We start from the raw sequence: 27539 nt of genomic DNA on the forward strand, positions 1-27539 counted from the left end.
TTTGACAAAAGAACTCTCTCACCAGCCATAGTACTAGCTTGTTTAATTATTTGTTTTATTAAATTAATCCCTCCCACTTAATTGAAATTTTATATCATTTGGTCAGAATATCTTTTTTTTCTTTCTCTCTGTCCTTGTGGCCACTGTTTTATGTAGTGGGTAGGTGTTCCAGCTTTGACCTGGAAGTACTACCCCCCATTGAGGCTTTGGTAACTGTCACGCCTACAAGGCAGGGCTAAGACAGGAACCCTTAAGACCTGAGATACAGATGTGCTGGCTCTCTTGGTTCCTGGACCCTGGATGCTGGAGGTAGATTGAGGAGAGTTCTTCAGAGAACACTTCTGGAATGCACTACACCTTTCCCAGACCCTGTAACCTATCCCTTTGCTTGTAAGTTACTCCACAAAATAAACCTCCCTTTTAACTACATGGAATTGCCTTAATCCTACAACCAATAGTTTTAATCTGTTTTTATTAAACATTTTATAAGTGTGATCACTTGGTTTTCATCTTTCTGTAGCTGGCTTATCTCCCTTAATGTGCTAAGGATCCATTCACATTGTCACAGAACATGAAATTTCATTCACTGAACAGCTGAATCATATTTCATTGTACACACACACACACACACACACACACACCACATTTTCTACATCCATTCATCAGTTGATGAGTATTTGTGAATTCACTATCCTTAGTTAAAATGACATGGAATGAAAATATCTCTTTGATACACCATTTTTATTTCTTTCAGCTATAGGCTTATAGTGGGGTTACTGGATCATATGGTAGGTAGTTCTACATTAAAATGTTGAGAAATATCTACTTCATTCTATTGTACCTGTATTTACATTCTGACTCTCACTATAGGAGGGTACTCTTTTATCTACATCTTTCCTGATATTTATTTCTTTTTGTCTGATCATGTTCTAAATCTTCTTGTAGTTTCCTCCCCCATTTTTCTTATTTTTGATATTGTAATATAATTATGTAATTTGTTCTTCCCTTTCCTAGTTCAAAAACCTCCCCTATAACTCTGCAGGTTCTTATTCAAAGTCTTTGCCTTTTTATTCATTAATTATTGTTCAAGCATATAAATATATTTATAAACATAAATATTTCTAAATAAGACTTGCTCAGTCCATATGGTGTCACTTTGTATGTATGTTTTCAGGGCTGATTGAACAAACACTGGTGTGCTCTTCCCTGGGGACTATTATTCCCATTCTCAGCATTCCTTAGTTGCCTGTAGTTCCTTGTGTAAGGCTGAGGCCCCATCTACTCTGGAGCATCTATTGGTATTGTCTTTGTTCAGCTCATGCTTGGGTAGTCATATTGTTGAGGCTATAGGTATAGCTTCTGAGATGACTAGGAGACACAGTCTCACAGCAAACTCTCTGACCTTTCAGCTCTTACAATGTCCCCTCTTCTGTAGCGTTCCTAGATCCTTTGGTGTGGTGGTGTTTTGTAGATGTATCCATTAGGACTGGGCTCTGCAACTCTGCATTTTGATTGGTCATGGTTTTCTGTAACGATCTCCATCTGTTGCACAGGGAAGTTTCTTCGATGAAGGGTGAAGACTTCATTTGTCTGTGGGTATAAGGACAAATGTTTATAGTGGAATTAGGTATTGTGCTGGTTTAGTAAAAGGCAGTTGTGTATTCTTCTCCAAGATCTATGACTTCACTAGCTCTAGCAGAGTTGGCCAGGTTTCCAATATCAAGCACAGGTTCTCTTTTTGTTCAGTGGATCTTAAGTCCAATTAGAGAGCTGTTGGTTACTGCCAAGATATGTGTATCACTATCATCCCCTTAGGATTAATTTGCATTTTCTTAATAATCAGTGCTGTTAAGCATTCTTTCTACTTATTGCCCTTTGGCCATTTGAATGTTATATTTTGAGAAATATCTCTTTAAGAACTTTGTCTACTTTTAACTAGAATATTTGTTTCCTTCAGATTTAGTAATTTAAGTTTCTTACATATTTTGAATATTAGCCTCAGTTTGACAGGCTTGTTCAGAGGAACTGAAGTGATGGAATGTATACATATTATAAAAAAGTATTTGTTACATTTTCTCTATGAATGTCATCATTAGCACACGTCTCCTAGGTACTCCATCCATTCTGGTGGTCTTCTTTCTCCTTTGTGGTCGACTTTGCTGTGTAGAACCTTTTCGTTTGATGTAATCTTATTGGGTTATCATTACTTTGGTTGACTTTACTTTTTGTTTTATACATAAAGACCCATTGTTGAGATTAATGCATCAGGCTTTCTTCCAGTAATATTACAGTTTCATTTCTACTTTTAAGTTGCTCTTGCATTTGGAATTGAGTTTGCCCTGCAGTATGGAATAAAGGCTTAATTTAACCCTTTGCATGGGAATATCAATTTTATGGGCAGCATTTATCAAAGAGATTATTCTTTCCTCACAATATGTTCTTGGAATCTTTGCCAATAATCAAATGACTATCAATGCAAGGATTTACCTCTGAATTTTAGTATTTGTTTTTAAAACAGAATACATATGAATTTTCCAAAGATGTCATAACAAAATGGCACAAACTAGGTATCTCAGAGCGAGAAAAATTTATTTTGTAAATTCACTGTTATATGAAATCTAAAATCAAGGCTTCATCAGGGCTTGATTCTCCCTGAAACTCAGACAGCTCCTTGTTCTCTCTTCAATAATAGATAACCTACTTAGCAGGAGTTGTTCTATAGAGCAGAAGGGCCCTGAATTTCATAACTGCTGAACAAGGGGAAACTTGTGTTATACTGTGGGAAGAATGTTGCTTTTCTGTTAATCAGTCTGGACTGGTGGGGTAAAACATATAAATACTCAGAAACCTTCCTGAGGCCTGGTACAGAGCCCCCCATGCCCCTATGCCTTGGTATTCAAATCCTCTAATCCTTTTGCTCCTTTCCCTCCTTGGCCTTATCCTAGCTATTAGGGCCCTCCTTGTCATAGCCTCCTGCCTCAATTCCTACAGCATCACCAGGATTGCCACTAATCATGTCCTAGTTCAATACCCGACCCCCCTACAAATGGAGATGGATGATTTTGGTGAATCGAATCATCCTCCTTAAAACAACAACAACAAAAAAAAAACAAAAAAGAAAAACAAAAAACAAAAAACAAAAAACAAAACAAAAATAAAAACAAAAAAACCCAAAAACAGAGGGCCAGAGTGGGAGCTATGGGTCTGGCCTGAAGCTAAGGAGGGGTCAAAGCATGCCTAAAACCTGGGTTTTCTCATCCTGAGAGAGCAAGAGTTTGGCTAGGTGTGTTTCCCCCCTCTTCCCCTTGTCCAGGTGCCAGAAGACCCCAGCACATAGCATCTTACAAGCTCATGTGTCCCCAGAGCTACAGGGACTGTGGCTGCTTATCTGATCCCTGAAACATCCCAGGCTGGACATCCTATTACCTTATAAAGTTCTTTCCCCTGGTCCCTGTTACCCCGAGTATGCAAATAAAGCACCCTCAATGTTCTTGCCCCAACCAATGACATAACAACATATGGACCTAAGTGTGTCCACTCCTCCTATAGTATAACTGCCCCTTTCCCCCTTTGAATAAACAAACTGTCCACTGACGGCCTCCCAGGTGTCTTTTTCTCCTGCTGTATTCCACCCACGCTCGACCCTGTTTCCCCTCCTGACCATGCCCAGAAAAAGTGGGGCCTCAATCCAGCAGCATTTAAACATTTATTTGTCATGTGAACTATTTTAACAGGTTTTTCGGTTCAGACATAGGAATTCTTTTCTTGATAATGGCTTTGTGACAAGATAACAGATAGCACTCTAGATATGAAACGATTTTACTTAAAGTATTTTATAATGTGAATCTAACAAAGATATCAACAGGAAATGTACATGAAGAATGGCAGCTTTAGACACATTTGCAGTCTAGAAGTGATCAGAGGTATAAAAGGAACATGACAGCTCATTGTGGTGGGTACTAGGGTTTTTATTCTTTGACTTTTCTGTTGTTTTTCAATTGCTTTATACTGTCATAGCGATTAAATTTAATCAACTATTTTCAGTTTCTTGTATTCATAGTTACATCACATTTAGGAAAGGTATAATGTAAGGAATGTGCACTGTGTATATTTGTTTAATTTTTTTTTGAAATTTCCTAATTTTAAGGACTTTTCAACCATATGACTTGAAATTTCCAACCCATTTGCAATGTCATAAAGCATTTAATACTTTTAATACATTTCCAAGTTTATGGGTTCAGGAGTCTAAACTTTACAACTTCAGTTCTGCGTTGGTAAACAGCAAAGTGAATTATTTGAAGATAACGGGAGTTGGCTGGCTCTGAGCCATTCCATGATGTTCCTAATAATTCTCGCTCAGATGGTGTTCAATATGGCCCTCATTTTCAAACGTATAAAGTAAAAAAAGAAGTATTGGAGGTCAACTAAAATCAAGTAAGAATAGTTCTCTTATTTATGTCTGATGCTGCCAAGTCAGTATTACAGAGAGAATAAATTCCCTTTGAGGGCAACACATAGTGAGTAAGCTCATGGCAAAGCGAGAGGTAGTGGGGCTAAAGCCCAATGCGATTAGATGAACAGAAATTTTAGATGAGTATGAGTTCTTCCTCTTGTGTTAGTGAGAATGAACAGAGCCATACAGTTCCCTCCTCCCCGCCCCACGTTAACTGGAGACTTGGCGATATGATCTCATTCAGTTCTAGACTCAGTGTCAAGTCTGCTCAAACATCTGGTAAGTTTAATTTAATACACTTTATTAAAAATCAGTCATATATATTCTTCAATCACATCTAAACATTGTGTGTTTTATGGACAGAACAACAGTAAACTGAATTTCTGTTTACATATCTCTTTAATATTTACTGTCCTTTATGAAATAAGTCTGCATCATGCTTTTTTGATGCATTTTTGAAAACATGATAACTAATAATAATCTAGATATAATTTCCAAGTTAATTCTACCTCTGAATTATAATGGGACTATAATATTCATAAATCTTTTAGAAAAGATATGTGCTCAGATAATATCACTGCCCCCTGCCTGTTTTCAATATACATTCAGCCTATTAAATTTCTCCTGTGGCTCTCAGTAAATGGTGGAGTGGAACCCTGATGGTTGGCAGAGGAAGAGAGTCTCAGAAACTACAGTGGCATTTTGATAATTAGTTCATGACTTTGTACATGTGGTCAGTGGTAATATATCTAATCCCTCTTAGTGCCAGCCAACTTCAAATAATATTTCCAAATTGAAATACATTAATCTCTTTGGTCTGACTTTACTAAAATGTATTTATGGAATAGGTTAATTGGAGCCACCACATCCATGGCTGTGAACCAGTCATTTAAAATGATATAGGTTACATTAGCTCATGGTGGAGCAAAGCAAATTGATTTTCCAGATCCAATGACCTACTAATATTTGGTATCTATGACTGAAGAAATGCCTTGGGGATAGAATGAATCTCATTATCACCAGTATTGACAGAAAAGATGGAAGAATAAAACAAACGGAAGTGGCCAGATTGATGGAAGAGGAAAGAACTGCAGTATGTATTGGGAGAAGTTGAGGAGCTCAGAGTGGTTTGAAATGATCGAGTCATTTATCATGGATCAGGGTGGGTTTGAGTACTCTCCATATTGGCCAGACATCCACAGTTTTCAGTAGTGGTCTTCTTGGTTACAAATGGGCAGTTTTATTGAATTTGATGGAAAACTGGCACTAAGAAAAGTTCTATGCTTATGGTGATCCCTGGCTTCGGTGTTGAGTCAAGTGCATGGACAGCACCTGTTCTTGCTTCCTCTTCTCACTGGGAGTCTTTAGAATGCTTCATGTTTCATGGTGTAATGTTACTAAAATCGACTTCAGATTTCTCAAAATGTTATAGTTATTTTTTTTTCCAGTTTCTGCTGTAATTCACACTCTATCAGTGGGGTGCCTGATGGCAGGCAATTACACACCACTCAAGGTTATCGCTAAGTGTCACCTTCATGTGACTTTTTCTAGTGCTGTGTGTCTGTCCTTTACTCTTCTGTCCTGCCTCTTAACTTGCAGCTGTGGCAGGTGCTGGAATCCAGATGACTTCTTGGGCTGTGAGTTCCTCCTCTAGGGAGGCAGGATTAAAACCCTGTTCTTCATTCATCTAAGTCTGCTCTAAAGGGAGCAGAGCTTATTCTGGTCTTCATAACTGGTTCCTTTCTCTAGCTATTCATTTTTTTCATGTACTTCACAGGTGTTTTGGATATATTCTATCATCATCATCATCACCACCACCATCATCATCATCATCATCATCATCATCACCATCACCATCACCATCATCACCACCATCATCATCACCACCACCATCATCATCATCATCATCAATCTTCTCCTCCTTTTCCTTGTCTTCTTCCTTTCTCATCCCTCCCCGCCCCCAGCTCTCACTGAATCAACACTACTGTACTGAAAAGCCTTGGTGTGACCAAATGAGAAGCCAGCATACCTAGGCCCAGGAACACCAATTATCTTGTCTTTTTATTATGTCTCTTTGCTTTTTGCTATGAAAGTCACAATCTTTAACTTCATCAGCTAAGAAGCACAGGAAAACTAACCTAATAAACAAACATCCCAAATATCTCTGGCTCATGTGATTGGAGTGTACTTGGATGGCACTGATGAAGATTGACACTTCTTATCATATTTACTATGACAAAATGAATCTTCCAAGTACTTTGCTTCAATTTTTACAAAACAACTGTATGGAGAGCCATTACTGTTGCCATTCTGTTAAGATGAATGGAAGAGAAATGTGACACAGAAGTTTAGGAAACTTTCCAATATTAAACAACAGGTGATGAAGCTGGGACTCTAACCCAGCAACCTTGTTCTAGAGATGTTTCCACAGATACTAGACCTTGCATCTCACAGGAAATTGCAGGAAGGTTTCCTATGCAGAAATGCATCTGTGTCACATGGACTAAACAGAAGTTTATCTTGTTCAAGATTCCATGTCTAGCATTGAGCTCCTGAATGAATGAATAAGCAACTGAAATGGCAGCTGATATTTGTAGACTATGATCTACAAATTTTTAGAAAGTATAACTCTAAATAATTAAACATTATCAAAGTCAAACAGAATTTGAGGCATTTTCTCTACAATCTCTCTATCCTAGAACTGCATCTGTGGTTTCTTTTTCAGGTTTCTGTCCATATTCCCCCTTTCTCCCTTCTGTCTCCTGCACCAGCCCTTTCTTCTTCCCTCCCTCCACTCCTTCCTTCCTTTCTTCCTCAAGGACCAAATTCTCACTCATTTATTCTCCCCCTCTCTTGCATTTGGGGGTTGAGTTAGGACTTTGTGCAAGCTAGACCAGCCTTCTACCATTGAATTGCATCTTCACCCTTCTTTTTACTATGCATTTTCAGACAAGGTCTCACTCTGTTGCCCAGGCTGGCTTTAAACTTGGTAACCTCTTGCATCTGCCTCCAAAGTAGATGGAAATGAAATCCTGAGCCACCAGGCCTAGTAATGTCCATGTGCTCTAGTACACATATTCACATTGTATCTTATAGATGTCTGAAAACCCAAGATATTCCAGACTGAACTCATAATTTCCCTTCCTCAAATGCCCTGTATTCTGGCTGATATATCTGAATATGGTATAATTATTATCTATGTTGTTGTTTAGGTCTGAACTTCAAGGTCTTCCCTTCATTTTTTATAAAAAATTTTTTTTTATTTTTAAATTTTTTTTTTTTTAGTTTTTGGTTTTTTGAGACAGGGTTTCTCTATGTAGCTTTGCACCTTTCCTGGATCTCACTCTGTACACCAGGCTGGCCTCGAACTCACAAAGATCTACCTGCCTCTGCCTCCTAAGTGCTGGGATTAAAGGTGTGCACCACCACCAGCTGGCTCCCCTTCATTTTTATTACATTAGATTAAATAGTTCCCTTCAATGCAAATACACACACACACACACACACACACACACACACACATTTATTTGAGAAGAATAGCCTCTCACACGCTTTCAGCATGCTTCCAAAGTCATTTTTGCAAGTCGGTTTGTTGTTAACTTCTTCATAGTCCAAAACTTTCATGGAAATTGAAACTTTGCTTATCTTTGCCTCTCTCTCTACATTTTTACAATGTCTCCATTATTAACACTGCAAGTATAGAGCATAGCATTAGGTTAGCTATTACACATTCTCTGAAGGCTCATGTGTCAAAGCCTTGGTTCCAGGATGGCACTACTGTATAGTTGTGGAATTGTTTGAGGTGGAGGCTAGTGGTATCTCTAAGTCATGGGGAGCACTGTTGAAGAGGAGGTGGGCACACAGTCTCTTCCTGTTTTCCTTTCACTTTCTGGTCATGGAATGTGGGTTTTTTTCTTTGCCATATGGTTTCTGAATGATGCCTTGACACATTCCCCCAAAGCAATGAGAAAAAACAAAATAGACTTTCTTGCTTTGTAAATTGATTATTTCAGGTGTTATTATTATCACAGAAATTTACATGAGGTAGGTTTCTATATTTCAATATTTCTGTATTTCCATATTACAAACATGAAAAATCTCAACCAGGTTATGCCTGAAGAGGATTATTTGATTCTTGGGTCAGACACTTTAGAGACAAGAGCAAAAGGACCAAGATGAGGGCACTGGGCAATAACTCTGGGGGAATTCCTCAGTAATACTGTTGTTAGAGTGATTCTCAAGTATTTCTGGACACCAAATGCATTGAAAATTTAAATAAGAAAATTAAATCTAAGGAAAAAAAAAGAGATGATAGACTTAGACCATCTCAGGGTGCTAAAATTACTTTTAAAAAGCAGTAGTTGTAATAATGATAATAATTTTGCTTCTTTCTAGTTCTTAATTTTTTAAAAAGTCTCCAGTGGAGAGTAACAAGAAAGGACAGGTTAAATTTGGAATAGACTTTTCCCAAATTAGGGTGCCTTGCTTTTCTAGTACTCCAAATAGATGTGAAAGTTATAGAGGAAGGTAAAAATCCTGAAACTATAATTATGCCTTTACTTTTAAAGATTTAACGGTGATTCTGTTTTGAAAAAGGCTTTAATCCATGTGGTCCCTCATTCACACCCTACATTTTATTTGTTTGGAATAAAGCATAAATACAGAAGATGGGATAAATTTTGATGAAAATGAAAACAGTTAGGCGGTCAGTGACAGAGCCTTAGGGAGTATTTTCTGTTCATCTGTGTGAAGAGAACAAGCACGAGGCTAGGCTGTGAGCCAAGGGTCGTCTCTGTAGACACTGTCCTGCGCTTTCCTCTGCAGATTCATTCAGTGGATTCAGTCATGCACTATCCACCATCTGTCTCATTCTCCATTCCCACAAATTCTGTATTATCACCAGGGAACCATCTCAGAGCTGGGGACACTGGAGGTGCTGGGTGCTAAAATCATAAAAATAGAGGCATTTAAAGGGTCATTCTCCCAAACTGTCATTTCCTTTTCTTTATGAACAACTAATAGTAGAGTCTGGTCACAGGAGGAAATGATCAGCAGTGTGTGATAGGAGTCATGGCAAACAAAGAAAAACACATTTCAGTGTCTGCTGCTGTCCGCACTGCAGGTTTACCTCCTTTTCTTCCCTGCACTCCATCCCATCAAGATGCTTCAAGATGACCATTGTCATAGTTTCCTTTATCACAGTTTAATGACTTGGCATCTCTTCTCCCATTTCCCAGTGTTTTTTCTAGGTGGGAAATTACCAGCCTGTGTTGGTAACAGAGAGAGGAAAAGCCCACGTGTCTTTCTAATCTAGTCTCATCCCTTCTTCTTCTTACCACCTGCCAGGGGTATATAGCCTCGCTGTTATCACTTCTGCTGAATTAAACCTGGAGATGACTCTGTGGCATACATTTCCTTCCAGAAAAACATCAAAAACAGTTTGATTGGCCCCTGGCATAGCATTGAGATGATGGACAGCGTTTCAGTTCAGTATCACCCTCTCTATACAGAGCCAACCATGTGTTATGATTGCCAAAAAATACAAATAAGTGCTAATGCAATGCATGACATTTCCCTCAGCATTCTCATTAAAGGAGTTTGCCTACAAACAAAGCTAATGATAGTTATTATACAGATTAAATTATGTTTATCAAATTATTAAATAAATTAATAAAAATTGCACCATGCTGGAATTTTCTAAGCATTCAAAGGGAGGAAATGCAGGCATCACCAGTTGTCAGTCCTGCTGAGTTTCAGTGTGGTACTTCTAGAATTTAGTATTCTTTATAAACTACAGCCATTGACGAAGGGATTCTACTGACTGCTGAGTACAGAAAACATTGAGTGTTTCTAGAGCCTTTTCAACACTTTCCCCATAAATGGGATAGGAAAAGCAACTTGTCACTTGAAGCATGCAGAATCTGGACTCCTGTTCACTTAAACTAAAGGGTAGAAGCTCCACAAAGAAGGCCAGTTGCAGACAACCTACTTACTACGTTTTAGTTGTAGACCACATCTCTCAGATATTCATATGTTGACGTCCTAATTTCCAGTGTGTCAGTGTTTGGAGATGGGACTGGTTGGCCTTAGTGAATGTATTGAGAGCGGAACCCAAATAAAGGGACTACTCTCCTTGTAAGAGGAGACATTGCCGAGCTTTCTGTCTTTGTACCCAAGAACACATAAAAAAGAGATGTCATGAGTATCCAGGGAGTTGGCAGTGCTTCAGAACCAAGAGAAGAACTCAGAATTAAATCTCCCTTGCTAGCACCTTGATCTTGGCCTTCCCCCTTGCAGATAGTTGAGGAATAACTTGCTTTTGTTTAAGTGTACACTCTATGTATATATTATTGTCGCACCCGACCTGACTAGGAAGCACTATTATCTTGCTAAATCTCACCATTACTAACTTTCTAGGTGCCCACGAAACCTCATGATTATTATTTTTTTTAATCATTATTTTTGTGGATGAGAAGCAAACCTTAATTTAGTGCCTCCTTTGTGCTAAGAAGTGTGGTAGGTGGCAGAGATATAAAAATGAACCCACTATATTCAGGTCACTCTTATTTTCCTAGAGGAATGAGTCACATAAGAAGATAATTATAATGCAATTTGATCAATGCTATAATAAAAGTATTAAGCAGAGATCAGGAAGCACTAAAGAGCTCATTGGACTTGGGGGAACTCAGGAGATGTTTCACAGGGGAGGTGACATGGATGACTGTCTTGAGTGATTACATGTGATGCTTGTAATCTGTGCACCAGGATTTACCCAGGAAGATGTGGCTCCCAGAAGGAAGGAGGGCATTCACATAAGCAGTCAGCAGCAGTTCTTGGGCTGTATGCCCAGCCTTCTGCTGGGTATCAACCCAGAACTTCCACCTACACTGAAATCTCTCTAGGAGTTTTTATTATTATTATTATTATTATTATTATTATTATTATTATTATTGAAACTAAATTATTTTTGTAAATAATCATTTCAATTGACGTTTTCTTATAATGCATTTTGGTCATATTAACCCCCCCAAGGCTCCTAAGTAGCTCTTTATCCCCCCAACTTTGTGTGTTCTATCTCCCCACCTCTCGTCCCCCACTCTCTTGTGTTGCTTGAATATTCTTCAGCATCCTGGAGAGTGGTTGACCTACTAGGGAGTCACACCCTTAAGAGAAAACTGACTCTCACTCCCCCAGCAGCTATGGAACGCCAATAGTTCCTCAGCTAGGGATGGGATTTCATGTCCACCAACCCCTTTCCGTGCTGGGATTTTATCTGGTTTGAGCTAGTACAGATTTTGTGTAAGCCATCACTACCAAAGTGAGCTCAAACGTGTATCTGCCCTGTTGTGTCCAGAAGACACTGTTGAAGTAACCCACTATATTCAGCTCTTACAATCTTTTTGCGCCTTCTTCATCAGTGATTACTAAACCTTGGGGGAAGACTGTATTATTGTTCTTTTTAGGGTTAGGCATTCCCCACAGTCTCTCTTTTTTTCTTTTCATTTTTCTTTCTTAAGAAAATTTCTACTCACTCCACATACTATCCACAGAACCCTCTCCTCCCTCCTGCCAACCCCAGTCCTCTTTCCCAAGCCACCCCACATCCCCACATCCCCACATACCCCAAACTGAGCTCTCCCATGGGGAGTCAACAGAGCCCAGCACACTGAGCCTAGGCAGGTCCAAGGCCCTTCCCACTGCACCAAGGCTGTGCAAGGTGTCACACCACAGGCACTGGATTCCAGAAGCCTGCCTATAGATCAGGGACATATCCCAGATCCCCCTGCCTGGGTGCCCCCCAAACAGTTCGAGCCAAACAACCATCTTCTGTATCCAGAAGGTCTAGTCTAGTCCCATGGGGGCTCCACAGCCACCAGTCCACAGTTCATGGGCTTCCACTAGTGTGGCTGTTCAGCTCTGTACGTGCTCCCATCATGATCTCGATGTCCCTCGCCTGCAGTATCTTTCCTCTCTCTCATCAATTGGATATCTGGAGCTCAGCCTGGTGCCTGGCTGTGGATCTCTGGATCTGCCTCTGTCTGTCACTGGACAAAGGCTCTATGATGACAGCTAAGTTATTTGCTAGGCTGGTCACCAGAGTAGACCAGTCCAGGCACCCTCTGGACCACTGCCAGCAGTCCAAGGTGGGGACAACCTTGTGGATTCCTGAGAGCCTCCCCACCACCCCACCTCTTCCTATTCCCATGATGTCCTCATCTATCATGGTATCTTAATCCCTGACCTCCCACTCTGTACCTGATCCAGCTTGACCCTCCCATTTCCCTACATTCTCATCCCCTACTCCTCGCCCTCTGCCACCCCACCCCCCACACCCAGTCCACTCATGTAGATCTCATCCACTTCTCCTTCGCAGGGTCAGACATGTGTCTCTCCTAGGGTCTTTCCCTGTTAGCTAGCCTCTCTGGAGTTTCCCCCACAGTCTCTTATTTTCTACATATTGACTAGTTGTGAGTCTCAGTATTAGTCACAATCTGCTTCAAGAAGAAGTTTCTCTGATGAGGGTTGAAAGATACATTAATTGATGGGTAAAGATGTAAGTCATTAGGATCCATTTTAGTACTAGGTCCAGTTATCAGAATAATAGTCAGAGTTAACCTAAATTCTTCATTTCTAATCCAGAACCAATCTTTGAGAACAAAATCTATGGATGTAACAGAATGAATTAAGTGTATTTAGTAAGTGTCCTTACCTATGATATTTACACACTCTGATTAGCATAGCAATGCACTCAGGATACAAAGGAAAAAAAGCAGGCTTTCTCACACATTCTAGTCTAGATGAACCCTGATATCAGATGCCCCACACATTTCAAAACAATATATCCCATTATCGTCCATTTTTTTATTATAAGTAAATTTAATCTGCTCTACTTGCTTTGTGGGTAATATGATTTTTCTTTTTCTCTTGATTAATAAACAAAGCATCTCTGTTTTGTTAAATTAGTGGGGTTCTAGTTAACTTTACCTTCAAGATCTCATGGTCAGTTAAAATAAAACCAGGTGGCAGAGCCTGAAGCTTGGTATAGAATTACTGAGAAATAACATCTCTTCTAATTTAGCTTCCTTCCATTCAAAATTCCAACCACTTTACAGACATCAGTTAATGATAGCCAATTTCTACCAAAATTAATGAACATATAATGAAGATTAACATACTCTAAGGGCCCTCCCTAGATTCAAGGCCAACTCTTCCTTCTGCTTGGAAGCATCTAATTTGACCTCTTTACTGCTCTTATTTTATAATTGAGGAGTGTCAAACTTACCTGCCCTGAAATTTCTGAGGAACCAGCAGAGATGTTAATCAAATGTTTAGCACATAAAATGTGCCAAATAACAACTATGTGATCGACCAGGTAGGAGCTTTCTCTGGAACATCTGTGGTGCTTGACCCTTCCTGGGATGCTCTTCTTGACAAATTATGTTATACTGCTTCAGTGCACATGAAGGAGCAACAGGATATAATGTCAATGATTGAAGCTTCTTTTTTAAGATAGGAATGAAGAACCGGGGGAGGGGGTTGTTACTACAGTATCTGATAAAATTTGAGGAACGTGGTTGCAAAGGACTGCACAGCATCATAGAGAACAAATGGAGACTTTCATTCATTTAAGGAGTTTCATGTCCCTTGGCATAGCTGTTGTACACATGAACCCAGAGCAGCTGTGATTTCTGTACTAAACCTATACATTATGGGGCCCATAAGACCTTTTTTGGATAAAGTGAGGCCCATGGAGTCCTACCTCCTTGTGGGAATATTTACAAGTAATGGTAGATGGGACAAGAAATGTTATTTTCTTCCGTGATATAATTGCTATGGTAAATAGCCTCTCACCTATGCTCAGGAAAGTGTGCTGGTTAGTTTGATGTCAACTTGACACTGATTGGGTCTTCTGAGAAGAGTGAATCTGGATTGAGAAAATGCCTCCATGGGATTGGCCTGTAGTCTAATCTGTGGGGGATTTTCCTGATTGATGATTGATGTGAGAGGGCCCAATCCAAGGTGGGTAGTGACAGGGGTCTATAAGAAAACAAAATTGAGCAAGCCAGGACTAGCAAGCCAATAAGCAGCACTCCCCCATGGCTTCTGCTCCAGGTCCTGCTTCTTGTTTTCTTCTCCAAATTCCCTGTGATGAAGTGTGACCGGAGGCTTGTAAGATGAAATAAACTCTGTAGTGGGTAGCCATCCCAGCCTTGGCCTGGAAGTTCCAATCCCCATTGAGGCTTTGGTAATGGTCACGCCCATAAGGCGGGGCTGAGGGAGGAAGCTGAAGACCCAGAATCGAGAGGAAAGGTCTCTCTTGGTTCTGGGACTCTGGACTCTGGAGGTAGACCGAGCAGAGTTCTCCAGAGAACACCACCGGACTGCGCCATACCTTTGCCAGACCCTACAACCTATCCCTTCATTTGTAAGTTACCCAACAAAATAAACCTCCCTTTTAACTACGTGGAGTGGCCTTAATAATTTCACCAATATCTGGCACCCAACGTGTTGGCAAGAGTTTCCACCTAAAACCTGAGAAAAAAAGATTCTAAAATGGAGCTGAAAACAGCTTCCTAGTTGTCTCTCTCAAGTTAGTGGCAGCCTGCCGGTTTGAGCTACTATGATGGGTTCCTGGAGTGTGCGTCTGACCTGCAGTGTGGCGGGAATGAGGAGTCTACAAGAGGCACTTTACTCTGCTATGTGGTAGATTTAGTCTTTGCTAGTTTAAAAAAAAAAAAAAAGGTTTCTGGGCTATGCACTGCTTTGATAGAACTGCTTCTGATAGTTGATGGTACACATGGCTCCAGACCCAGAGCTGGCCGTAAACTGTACCACCTCCATGTTGGGAAGTTGAGCTGGGCAGAGCCAGCAGCCACAGCAGCGTTTCAGTCTTACAAAGATGGATATTACACAGAGAATCTGGTTTGTGTTGTCTTTGGGATTTTTAACTGCAGAAAAAGATTTGATCATAAAAGCTTTTGAGTTAAATAAATATGTAAATTTTAAAGGTACCTAGACTTCAAAATTTGGATCTAAGGATATCTTGCTTTGGAAAAGAGTCTCTGCTTTTGTTTCCACAGAAAGCCAGAGGTTGTGGGTTTGTTCCAGATTAAGATACATCAGGTTTGATCAGCCAAGACCACCTGAAAGGTCTCTGATGACACCATGGTTCAGATGATCCAACATCAGAATGGTTTCAAGGCAACTGGCTCAGAGGTTTATCCTCACGGACTACTCCATAATCCTAAAATTTTCTTTGTGTCCCCATAAGATACAGCACCCTCCTCCAGCAGGAAGTAGTAAAAAAAACTATGCCCAATTTCCCAAAATTATCAAACTGGCTTCTCTAAACCAAAACATATTGCTAAAATAAAAGGTTAAGAGATTTTTGTGTCCCAAATCAGAAGAGCCCTCTGGTGTGGGACAGAAGAAAAAACAGTATTTTTATTTAAAGCATGTTGATTATAAATGGGATCTCTTTCTAAAGAAGAAAAGGGGATATGATATAGATATAATAGGAAAAAGGGGTAGATTAAGAAACTTACTTCTAAAGAGCAACAACTTGTTTAAGATGTTATACATTGGTATAGATTTTAGTCTATTGATACAAACTTAAACTTAATTTTGTTATACTGTGTGTATATTTCTACTGTTGTTTAAGGTATTATGTTTATATAGCTCATTTAAAATTGTAATGGATAATTAAAAATAGATTAATAATTCATCATCTATGATAATCATACTTGTAGCCATGTTAGTTAAGTCTTCTAGGTATACATAGAGATATTTCAGATAGATAGGTAATCTTCAAATACTTCAAAGACCTACAGAATATGGCATTTAAAATATTTTTAAAATTTGGACTTTCTGGACAGTGAGACATGTCTGCTCCTGATTTACTTCAGAGAGGAGGATGGACATTGAAGACACTTCATATCTTATCTTCACCTTGGCAAAAATAGCCATTTGGGCAAGAAACTGTTCTTGCCTGGACTGCTTGATCAACTGGATATGCAGGACCCATAGAAAGGTGACCACTAAACTTTGTTTGACAAAACGGTCCTTCAGGTACCTGCTTCTCAGAGGAAACTGCCAGATATTCTACAGGACACTGAGAGAAGTGACAGAGAGACTCTAGCCCTGTGGGCTAAAGACAAATGCCCCAACTTTAAAAAGGAACATTAGGTGACTGTCCAGGCTGCCAGCTGTCTCTGTCTACCCTGCAAGACTCCCGAAAGTTGCTTGCATCCTTCTCCCGTTTCTCAGGTAATATTACATCCTTCTGAGGTCTTTGATGTGGCTGAAGACTAGATAGTTATAATTTCCTCAGTTATGATAAAAGATAAGTTAGATATAAAAACCTTAGACTCACAACTATAGGATAAATAAAATATTTTGTTTAATTTTGCCAAAACAAATAGACTAGATATTGTAACTATAATTCCTGCTTGATAATTGTTTTGTTATATGTAATTTTACTATGTAAAAGTTAAAACCTTCCTTAAAAAAAAAGAAAAGGGAAAGTGCTGTGGATATTGCTCTGTATAAATAAAATGCTGTTTGGCCAGTGGCCAGGCAGGAAGTATAGGCGGGACAAGAGAGAAGAGAATTCTGGGAAGTGGAAGAAGGCTGGGGGAGAGACACTGCCAGTCGCTGCCATGAGAGCAACATGTAAAGACACTGGTAAGCCACAAGCCACGTGGCGAAGTATAGACTAACAGAAATGGGTTAACTTAAGATAGAAGAAGTAGATAACAAGAACCCTGCCACGGCCATATAGTTTGTAAGCAATATAAGTTTCTGTGTGTTTACTTGGTTGGTTCTGAGCATCTGTGGGTCTGGCGGGTGAGAGAGATTTGTCCTGACTGTGGGCCAGTCAGGAAAACTCTAACTAGAAAACTCTTTCCTCACCACATAGCAACAGAACCCCAAGACAGCAAGAAAGGCTAATTAAGTTCAGTAAGTCACACAGAAAAGAAAGTATCAAAGGAGGAAAGGCAGGCTTGTTTGAAAGAGGAGTTCCATGGAGGAGTTGGAGGGTGGTGGTGGAGGAGATAAGTGGATGGGGGCAGTGTGAAAATTGTGGAAATTCATTTTATAAAATTATGAAACTGTCAAACAATAATAATTAATTTTTGAGTTCTTTGTATATTCTAGATGCCAATTCTCTCTCTGTTACATAGCTGGCAAAGCCAGGAAAATAGAAATGGAATATTAGAGGAATATATTAAGGGAAGGAGAAGAGTAGAATAAAGGTAATGAAAATAGAGAGGGGATATTGGGAGCAGAAAGGTTCAGGAAGGGAATGGGATGGGGATGGGGAAGGAAGGGTGGCAGAAAGGTCAATAAAAATAAGGGATATATGAAAAAACTATATGGAAACCTAAGATATTGCAACCCAAGTACAAAATGTAATCAGGATATAGCGGAACACATCTGATATGGAAGAGCGGGAGGTGAGTACTGGAGATTAGAAGTTTAAGTGAGGACAGGAGTAGAGTCATGGTAGAGAGATTGGGTTGGTGCTAATCAAAATCAAGGATGAATAAGAAGCCTTATGAAAAATCATGAATCTGTAAACTAATTTAAAATATAACTTAAAATGGAGTTTGAAAAGAAGTACCCTGTACGGATGAACAATGCTGCTTCCAGGGAACATGGGTAATTAAATGGAACTCCCAGAGCCAGGGTCAGTCTACCACATTATTGAGTTGTTGATTGGGGAGTCTCTAGAGGTACCCAAACAATGTAGACTGTTGCCATTGCTGTTGGTTACCCATCATATGTAGTTGGTAAGATGTTGTTGTTGAAGACAACATGTGCTTTGGATGTAGGACATAGAGAAATTAGTCTTGACTGATCATGAAATTCTCTCCATGCTGCCTTACTTCTACCAGCAGGCACTTTGTAGTCTGCAGGGGGAGTAAAGACACCAATGGTCTTATTCAGTGCTGGATCCTGCATGCCACAATATTGACCTTCTAGACAAGTCATACTCATTGATTCAATAGTGGAAAAGCTGCAATGGCTCAACTTTATGATTGAATCCAAAGCCAGTTCAACAGGAGAATATTCATGCCTGCCACTTTAAGCTCAATCAAATCCCCGTGCCTGGGAGGTCTATTATAGTTTGCCTAAATTTCATTTCTGTAAAGTCAGTTTCTAAACATTCATATTTAGTACTTTAAATTTCTGCAGCTCTCAACCTTCATCTTAGAAGTCCCTTATTGCAGTGTGCAGTGGTTCATGCAGAGGTTCACAACTGGTCAAAGTGCTAAGAATATGTAACTGAGTGCTCAGCAACAGGTAGGACATCTAGACTAATCTCCTCCATCCCAAAGTTCAGGACACAACATGAAAGAAGGGCCAGAAAGAATGTACGATATGGGTGATGGGGAGAAGTGTGAAATTCTGTCCATTTGTTGCACCTATGAACTCACAGCAGCTGTAGTTACCTGCACAGGATCAAGTGTGTTAAAATTCTAACATGGCTAGATAAAGGCCACCTGAAGCCCCAACCTGACTGAGAGGCCATTAGCAGTTGACTTCTTGCTGGGGTGAGAAGTCACTTTTGTTTTGGGGGGATGCAACCACAGATAAGTTATTCATGTCCCAGTGGTTGGCCCCACACACATGCACATAAATAGACAGCACTATCTATAATAAGTTCTGTTCAACAAAGCTAAAGGCTATGAAGTTGAGAGAGATATATGCTGGGAAGGATTAGGAGATGGTAGAGGGACATAAAGGAGAGAGGTGGATATGATCAACATCCTTGTATTCATTATGACTGCCTAGACAAAGCTTGACAAGGATGACATGAATAGAAATGTTAATGTAGATGAGGCCTCAACCCTAGACAAAAATAAAATAGGCTGTAGCATGAATCTTAAATGGTCTTTTTAATAAAAACAAACCTGGCCAGCTATTGGGGTGAACACTGGAAGATCATAGAAGCAGCACAAGCCACAGCCACCTCACCTTGACAGTTCCTCAGCTGATCCTGTTTCCTCAGACTGGAAGCCTCTGAGTCCTCATCCAGAATGGCTCTCAGCTGAACTGCTGCTAGAAGCCTAAAAGCATAACCAGCATCTAGTTCCTCTTCCTCATGCCGTAAATACCTTTCTGCTTTCTGCCCTCAGTTCCTGGGATTAAAGGCATGTGTCAATATGCCTGGTTGATTCCAGTGTGGCTTTGAACTCACATAGATCCAGGAGGATCTCTGCCTCTGGAATGCTAGGATTAAAGGCATGTGTGCCACTATTTTCTGGCCACTATATCTAGTGGCTGTTCTGTTCTCTGACAGCAGATAAGTTTATTGGGGTGCACAATATTTTGGGGAACATAATACTACCACAATAGTCAACTAAGAAATGCTGCGAGCAGGGGAAATAAACAGTCTGTTCTAGAGATGAGCATATCAATTGGTCATCCAATGCCAAATGGTCAGCCCTGAAAAAAAATATACATACACAAGTAACAATACAGACAGAGAAGGTTGTATTTATGTATTTAATTATATACATATTATATATACATAATTATATATACATATATGTAACAATTAAAGAAAAAGAGAACATGAATTTGAAAGAGATCACAAGGGTATATGAGAGAGTTTGGAGGGAGGAAAGGGAAGGGGAAATTATATATCAATCTTGAAAATTAAAAAAATATGAAAAAAACCTTCAAATAATAATAATAAAGTTTGCTTTCAGGTCTTGGCTCCAAAATGGCAAAGAAGAAGTAATAATAGACATGCAAAAAAGGGCAACAGCCACGTACAGCTAAATCTCTTCATGAACTGTGCCCAGTGTGCGCCTAAGGACAAGGACATTAAGAAGGGTGTCATTTGGAACACTGTAGGGGCTGCTGTCATCAGGAACATATCCACAGCAAGTGTCTCTGACCCTGAGTGCTTCCCAAACTCTATGTCAAGCTGCCTTGCTGTGTGAGCTGTGCCATTCATAGTCAGGAATTGACCTTGTGCAACCTGGAAGGACAGAACCCCCCTGGAAGGACGGAATCCACCCTGGAAGGATGGAACACCCCCTGGAAGGACAGAACACCCCATGGAAGGACGGACCACCCCCTGGAAGGAAGAATGGACACCCCCTGGAAGGACAGAATACCCCATCCAGTTTAGAGCTACTGGTGCTGCAGAACAACCTCCACCAAAGCCCAGGCAAAGAAGTGGCTATATAAGGATAGAAGGAAAAAACAACTTGGAAAAGAAATGGAAGTTATACTTTATAAAAAATAACAAGTTCAATGTATGCATGTATATATACATACACATACACATACACATACACATAGACACACACACACATATATATATAATATATATGTATATATATGTAAAATGATCTGCTGTGTATGATTACAACTGCTTTGTGAATTATTCAGAAAAATTAGCAGTATGCTTGATTCTATTGGTAGTTTTGAACCTTTCTTTCTTCAATTTCATTTCCATTCTCATACCTATTTAACTAATGTCTCTCCATTGTTCATTTTAGTTGATTGCTTACTGGTCCCCATGCATCCTTTTCATATCACTCATACACCATTTATAAGTTAGTCTTCATCCGTCAGCCAGAGAGATTGTCGAGGTAATTGTGAAGAATGAGTGGAAATCCTCACAATATCTCTCCATTGAGCATAACACCATGTGCAGCCCCGGGAGCCACAGTTATAAGATCATGGCTTTGCTGGCTTCTTCTTAGTGCCACAGCTTCATTTCTGGTCGCTTTCCTTTTCTCACTATTCCTCCAGACCATTTTGTTTCTTGTATTTTTAAAAATACCTACCTTCTTTTCACAATTCATCAGAAATGGGCTGTTGGAATCAGACGTAATCAAAAGAAGATGTATTTTCCTGAAGATACAAATAAAAGAAGAGACAGCTTTTTACAATGTGAGATGCTGTCTGAACCCATGCTACCTGGCTATTTTATGTCAATTCAGGCCCCAGATGTCCAACAAGTATCAATTATATTTAGAGTACTCCATTACTACAACTACAGCAACAGAAGTGTTATATGATTAGCACAGGTAAATATTTCTGAAGAGCTAGAGAGATTTGGGGAATGAATGTAGATAAAGCAGATTATGATTTGGATATGCAGTGTCTCCTAAAAAGGCCTTGTATTGACATATTGAATCCTATGCGTGACACTCTTGTGAGGAGATTGGATCATGAAACACTAAAGGAAAAGATTAATCTATTGTATGTTTATAGCTGAATGGGATATCTCAAGATGAGGCAGTGTAGGAAGCCCCAGCAACCCCTGTCAGGGACATTGCTTGTAGGGTCTATCTTATCCTGTCCCTTATTTTCTGTCTTTAATTGTTTCTTGGTACCCTGAGGTGGTTTTCTTCTACATATTCTACAGAAGCAATGGGTTAAGTGAGCATCAACTGTTACCTCTGAAACAGTGGGCTATATCTTCATACACTAAGACACACTCAGGTTTGTCACAGTTGACAAGTAACACAATGGGGAGAGAGGATTAAGTATCATCTTCTGGCATGTGTATATTCAGTTTCTTTGACATTTTTGTTCCATATTATGTTTACTTTGTCTAATACCAGTGATCAAATCCAGAGCCTTGAGTATGCTAGGTTAAAGCTCTACCATTGAGTTCCATTTATTGCCTTTCATCTTTATACTCTTTCATTAGTACTTTCTTCCCCCAGCTCACCCCCAATGATCAGCAACATAATTGCCTTCAACTTAAAAACAAGAGAACACATGTATTGCAAGGAATCGAACCCCTGACAATGCATGGCTTTTTTGTGTCAATTCAGGCCCTATATGTCTAGCAAGTATCCATTATACTTATAGTATTCCATTGCTACAGCTACAGCATCAGAAGTATTATATGATTAGCACCGGTAAATATTTCTCAAGAGTTAGAGCAATTTGGAGAGTGGTGGTAGATAAGAGATTATGGTTTGGATATGAAGTGTCTCCTAAAAAGGGCCACTTATTGACATATTGAATCCTATGTGTGGCACCATTGTATATATATATGCAACATTTTCTCTATCTATTCATCCACAGATGTGTGCTTGGGCAGATTCCATAATCTGGTTACATGAATAGTACATCAAGATATGTGTATATATGGCTATAGCTACAATAATCTAGATTCTTATGGAGCACATACTTAAAAATGGAATGGATCACATGAAGTTTTATTTTTAAGTGGAAAGAGCCTCCATGTTGATTTCTACAGTGACTGCACCAATTTACATTCTTACCAACAGTGTATAATGGTTTCCATCTCCCCCTGAACCTTCACCAACAATGGTTGCTTTTTGATTATAAATACTATTTTATTTCTCTTTCTAATGTTGATAATATTAAGAATGTATTTTCAACTATTTTTAAGGATGATATTGGTATTACAGTCATACTTTAAAATGCGCCTTTGAGGCTAAAGAAATAGCTAGGTGGTTAACAATCCTTACTGCTCTTGCAGAGGACCTTGTTTATTTTAACATTTACATTGGGCAGCTTACTGTCCTCTGTAACTTCAGATCCAGGGCATCTGACTCTCTTCTGTGGGTTCATGAATGCATGTAGTACACATGCATATAATCATGTATGCACACACACAAACACACACACACACACAAATAAAATCTTAAAAGTGTTTTTCTATTTTTTTGGTTATATTTTATTTGTCTATTTGAGAATTTCATACATGTATTCAATGCATTGCCTCCTGCTCCCTGCCTCCAGTTTCTCCTAGACACTACTCTGTTCCCTTCCCAACCTCACATCTTCTTCCTTTTTGCTTTTCTTTATGAGTCACTAAGACCAGTTAGGGCTGCTACTATGTGCATGGGTAAAGGACCATTTGTGGGATAGTTTTGTTATGCAGCCCAGATTTGTCATCCTCCTTCCTTAGCCTGACAAGTACTCATGTTTGCCATCATATCCAGCTCAATGTAGTTATCACTTACATTTCTCTGAGAGTTCAAGATGTTGAATAATTTTACACATGTTTGGTCATTTATATTTCCTTATTTATTTTCAATTCATTTCCACCATTCACTGCTTGGATTATTAACCGTTTTGGTATTTGACTTTGTGTGCCTTGTGCACCCTGGATGTTAGTTCTGTATCTGGTGAATATCTAGCAAAGAGTCTTCTCATTTTGTAGGCTATAGCTCCACTCTGTTGTTGATTTCTTTCATGTGCTGAAGCACTTAAGTTTATGTAATTCCATTTACCAGATCTGGTTATTCTTTGTGTTGGTAAGTTCCCTCGAGAAAGTCCTTTCCTATGCCTAATGTTGGTGTAGTTTACTCTCGCAGTTTGGAAGTTTCTGGTTCTACATTAAGGTCTTTGATCCTGTCCAAGTTGATTTTAGTACAGGGTAAGAAACAGTTCTCTAGTTTAGTTCTTTTCTGGGGTGGATATCCAGCTTCCTCAGCACTGTCGGTTAAAAGAAACCCATGTTACAGAGCTTGCTTTGGGCACTTTTGTCAAGAAGAATCAATTTCTGGATCTTCTATCCTATTAAGTCATTCTATGTGTCTGTTACAGAAAAAAATATAAGGACACAGAGGTGTTAGTCTTAGAATGGCAAGCAGATTCTCCCTTGCTGGCCAGCTTTATCATGCTGGAAGGTGCTATGCAGGCTGGTGAGAGAGAAAAGACATCCCGTGCTAGAACTTGCATGATGCAACACTGACTGACATGCCAGGCAAGGTGCACCCATTGGTGCAATAGTGGTATGACTGTTTATGTTAGCAACCAACTGTGCTCTTTAATGGAGGTAAGGCTCATTCCACAGGAAGGAACTCATAGCCAGTGCTATAAACACTGTGAGAAAAAAAAACAAAAAAACAAAAACAAGGGCTGGGAGGAAAGTCATAGGCCCTAGAAAGTAACCTTTAGATATTGTTTTCCTAAATGGTCATATTGTCAATCTGCCTTCTAAATATTTACACTTGTAACCTAGATTCATGATGTTCTTAATTTTGGTTAGGAAAAGCTTGTTATGACAGTGGGTAGCGGCTAATACAGAGATCTGTAACTAGTTCAAGTGCTGAGAATAAATGACTGAGTGTTCAGCCACATAGAGGACATCTGCACTAACACTCAGGCCACAATTCAGGAAGCATAATGAAAGAGTGAGAAGAATATAAGAGCTGGACAATCGGGAGGAGGGGTATGGGACTATATCCTTGAAATGACATGTCTGCTGAACACATGAACTCACAGAAGATCTGGTTATCTACCCAAGAACTGGACAAGATCAAGGGAGTCAAAAATTCTAGCATGGCTGACTACTTGTTATTGGAAAACTGACTAGAGTGCTCATCTCTGGAGAAGACTAATTATCCCTCTCTCATTGGTCCTTGGTTGCCTGTAGCTCTTGTCTAGGAGTGGGTCCCCTTGAAATTTACCCTGTCTACATTAACATGTCTATTAGTATTGCCATTGTTTGGGTCTTTTTCCAGATCCATGTTGTTGGGGTAGCCTGGGCATACATTTTCTATCGTTTCTAGGATGTACAATCTCACAACAGACTTCTTGTTTCTTCGTCTCTTACAGTCTTTCAGGCCCCTCTTCTGCAATGTTCCTTGAGCCCTGAAACCACACACATACTAACAACACTAAATAAACTCAGCAGACTTTGTTTACATGCTTATGCATACATCTGTATGTATCAATAATAAAGAAAAAGAAGCCACAAATTTAAGTGAAAGTGTGTCGTGGGATGATCTTATTGTACACTGTAAAGATATATCTCTGCCTAAGGCACCTTCTGATTGGTTTAGTAAAGAGCTAAATGGCCAATAGCTAGGCAGGAGAGGATAGGCTTGGTTTCCAGGGAAAGAGAGGAACTTGGGGTGAGTATCTAGGCATGCAGGATGCCATGGAGGTGCTAAAAAGGTTGGACATTTGGTACTGAGTAGAGGTGACCAAGCCACATGGCAGAACATAGATTAATAGAAGTAGATTAAGTTATAAGGGCTGGCTGGCAACAAGTCTAAGCTAAAGGCCAAGCTCTCATTATTGATAAGAAGTCACTGTGTCATTATTTGTGGGCTGGCAGTCTAAGGAAAGCCCAACTACATGGAAGTATGGGGAGCATAGCTTTTTTTTTTTTTTTTTTTTTTTGCATGCCATTTAGATCCTTTCCTTGATGAATCACTCTGACCAGCACTTTCAGTCCTATGTTGAACAAAAGCAATGAGATTCAGCATTCTTATCTTGTTCTGGTCATTCACATTTGAGTATTATGTTAGTATGGGGTCTTCAAAGATGACACATACTACATTGAGAGTATTTCCATTTATTCCTCATCTGTTGTATTAATTTTAAAACCTAAATGGTTGTTGATTTTTGCCAAGTGCTTTTCCCCCCATCTTTTAAGATGATTGTGCAATATTTATCCTCACTCTGTTAGTGTGATTTATCACATTGATTGATTTTGGTATGTTGAATCATTCTTGTATCCCAGGCATAAATCCAGTTTGGCTATGATGTATGATCCTTTTGATGCATCATTGAATTATTTGATGATCTGTTGTTAAGAACTCTTGTATTTGTTTCATCATAGTTATTGGTCTATTGTTTTCTTTCCCTACAGTGTCTATTTTGCTTTGGCATCAGTGGTTCCTGCCTCAAACAGTGAGTGTGAAAATCCTCTCCTCTTCAACTCCTTGGGAAGAACATGAGAGCCTGACATTAATTCTTTATGTTGTAGCAATGTCCCAGTGAAGCCATCTTATTCTAGGCATCTCTTTTGGGGGAGGCTTATTAATGATCCAGAGGACCATGTAGTGTACTGTGAAATCATGTCTCCTAGAAATGACAAGGAAGTTACACTGACAATATAGCAACAACATGTCTTCCTGCAAGACCCAAACAATAATAGCACTAATTATCCCAGTTATACATAACACATTTTTTAGATATGTTATTGTGACTCTTAATGTCCCACCAAACTCCTCAATTTCCAGGCATTCTGTATGAATGAGCCTTCCACACATTTCTTAAGAGGTAACTGTTAAGCTGACCAGTCTTCTTTTGATCCACAGTACCACCTCAGATGTTAAAGATCTCCCTTTTGTTTTTTCTAAATTGGGGCCCTGAAATATTCAGATTTCTGCCTTTTCTTGCAACCCTAGTGTCCAGAGAGCTGTTTGCATGAGATTCTTGTTTTTCACTGTATAGAATGACATTCTAAGAAAGGGGTGGGAAATGGCATAAGGAGCAATCAGGTTGCCCCTGAGCCATTTAAGGAGGATTCCCAAGTAGCCCCTGGGTTGTTTTCTAGATGGAGTTCATAGGACAATGAGCTTGGTTCACATCCTGTGTTCCATTCTTCCAGCTATACCAGTCACTGAGGTATGCCAACCATCTCAATGCTCTGGGCTGTTCAAAAAAGAAGTGGTTGAATAAACCAAGAGTATATTCGTTGCAATCTTGTATTCCCTCATGGGGAGAAAAGAGAACTATTTCTTATCACTGAACTGTGTGGCTTTTTAGGAAGAGTGATGTGAACATAATGATGTTACCTCTTCCATACACCTATTCTCAGACTAAGATTTTATTCCAAAACTGTGTTGTCAGTTCTCTGCTAGACTTTTTAACTCCCAGGAAGCTACTCTTGCCCATGGGTAATTGTTTCTTGTAATTGGTCCTTCTATGGAAAGATGATGACAGAAAGCTCCCATTGTGACACATTATTGATGCTTTCATTCTTTTTCTGTCTTTTAAATATTTAGGTTTAAAAAAAACTGATATTAGTGGTTTTCTCTTACCTTCTTCATGTCAATATATGACTGTAATTGTTAATAATAACTGACTTTATTGGGACTCATGGCTGAGTGTATATGTGTGAGTTGATACTTTGAGTGCAGTGACCAATTATGGTCAAATAGAAGTATGTTACCAAGGTGCCTTTCAGGGTAACTTGTCTTGCCTTGAAATCACAAGTATCTAGTTCTAATATCTGTGTCTATAGATGCACTGAACTCTTAATAAAGTGATGGTACGTCCCAAGGTATAGAGAGATATGCTTTTCTGGGTGAAATGCACCCTTTTACTCTGTGTT

Source organism: Onychomys torridus, chromosome 15 (genome assembly GCF_903995425.1).
Source record: "Onychomys torridus chromosome 15, mOncTor1.1, whole genome shotgun sequence".
Lineage (NCBI taxonomy): Eukaryota > Metazoa > Chordata > Mammalia > Rodentia > Cricetidae > Onychomys > Onychomys torridus.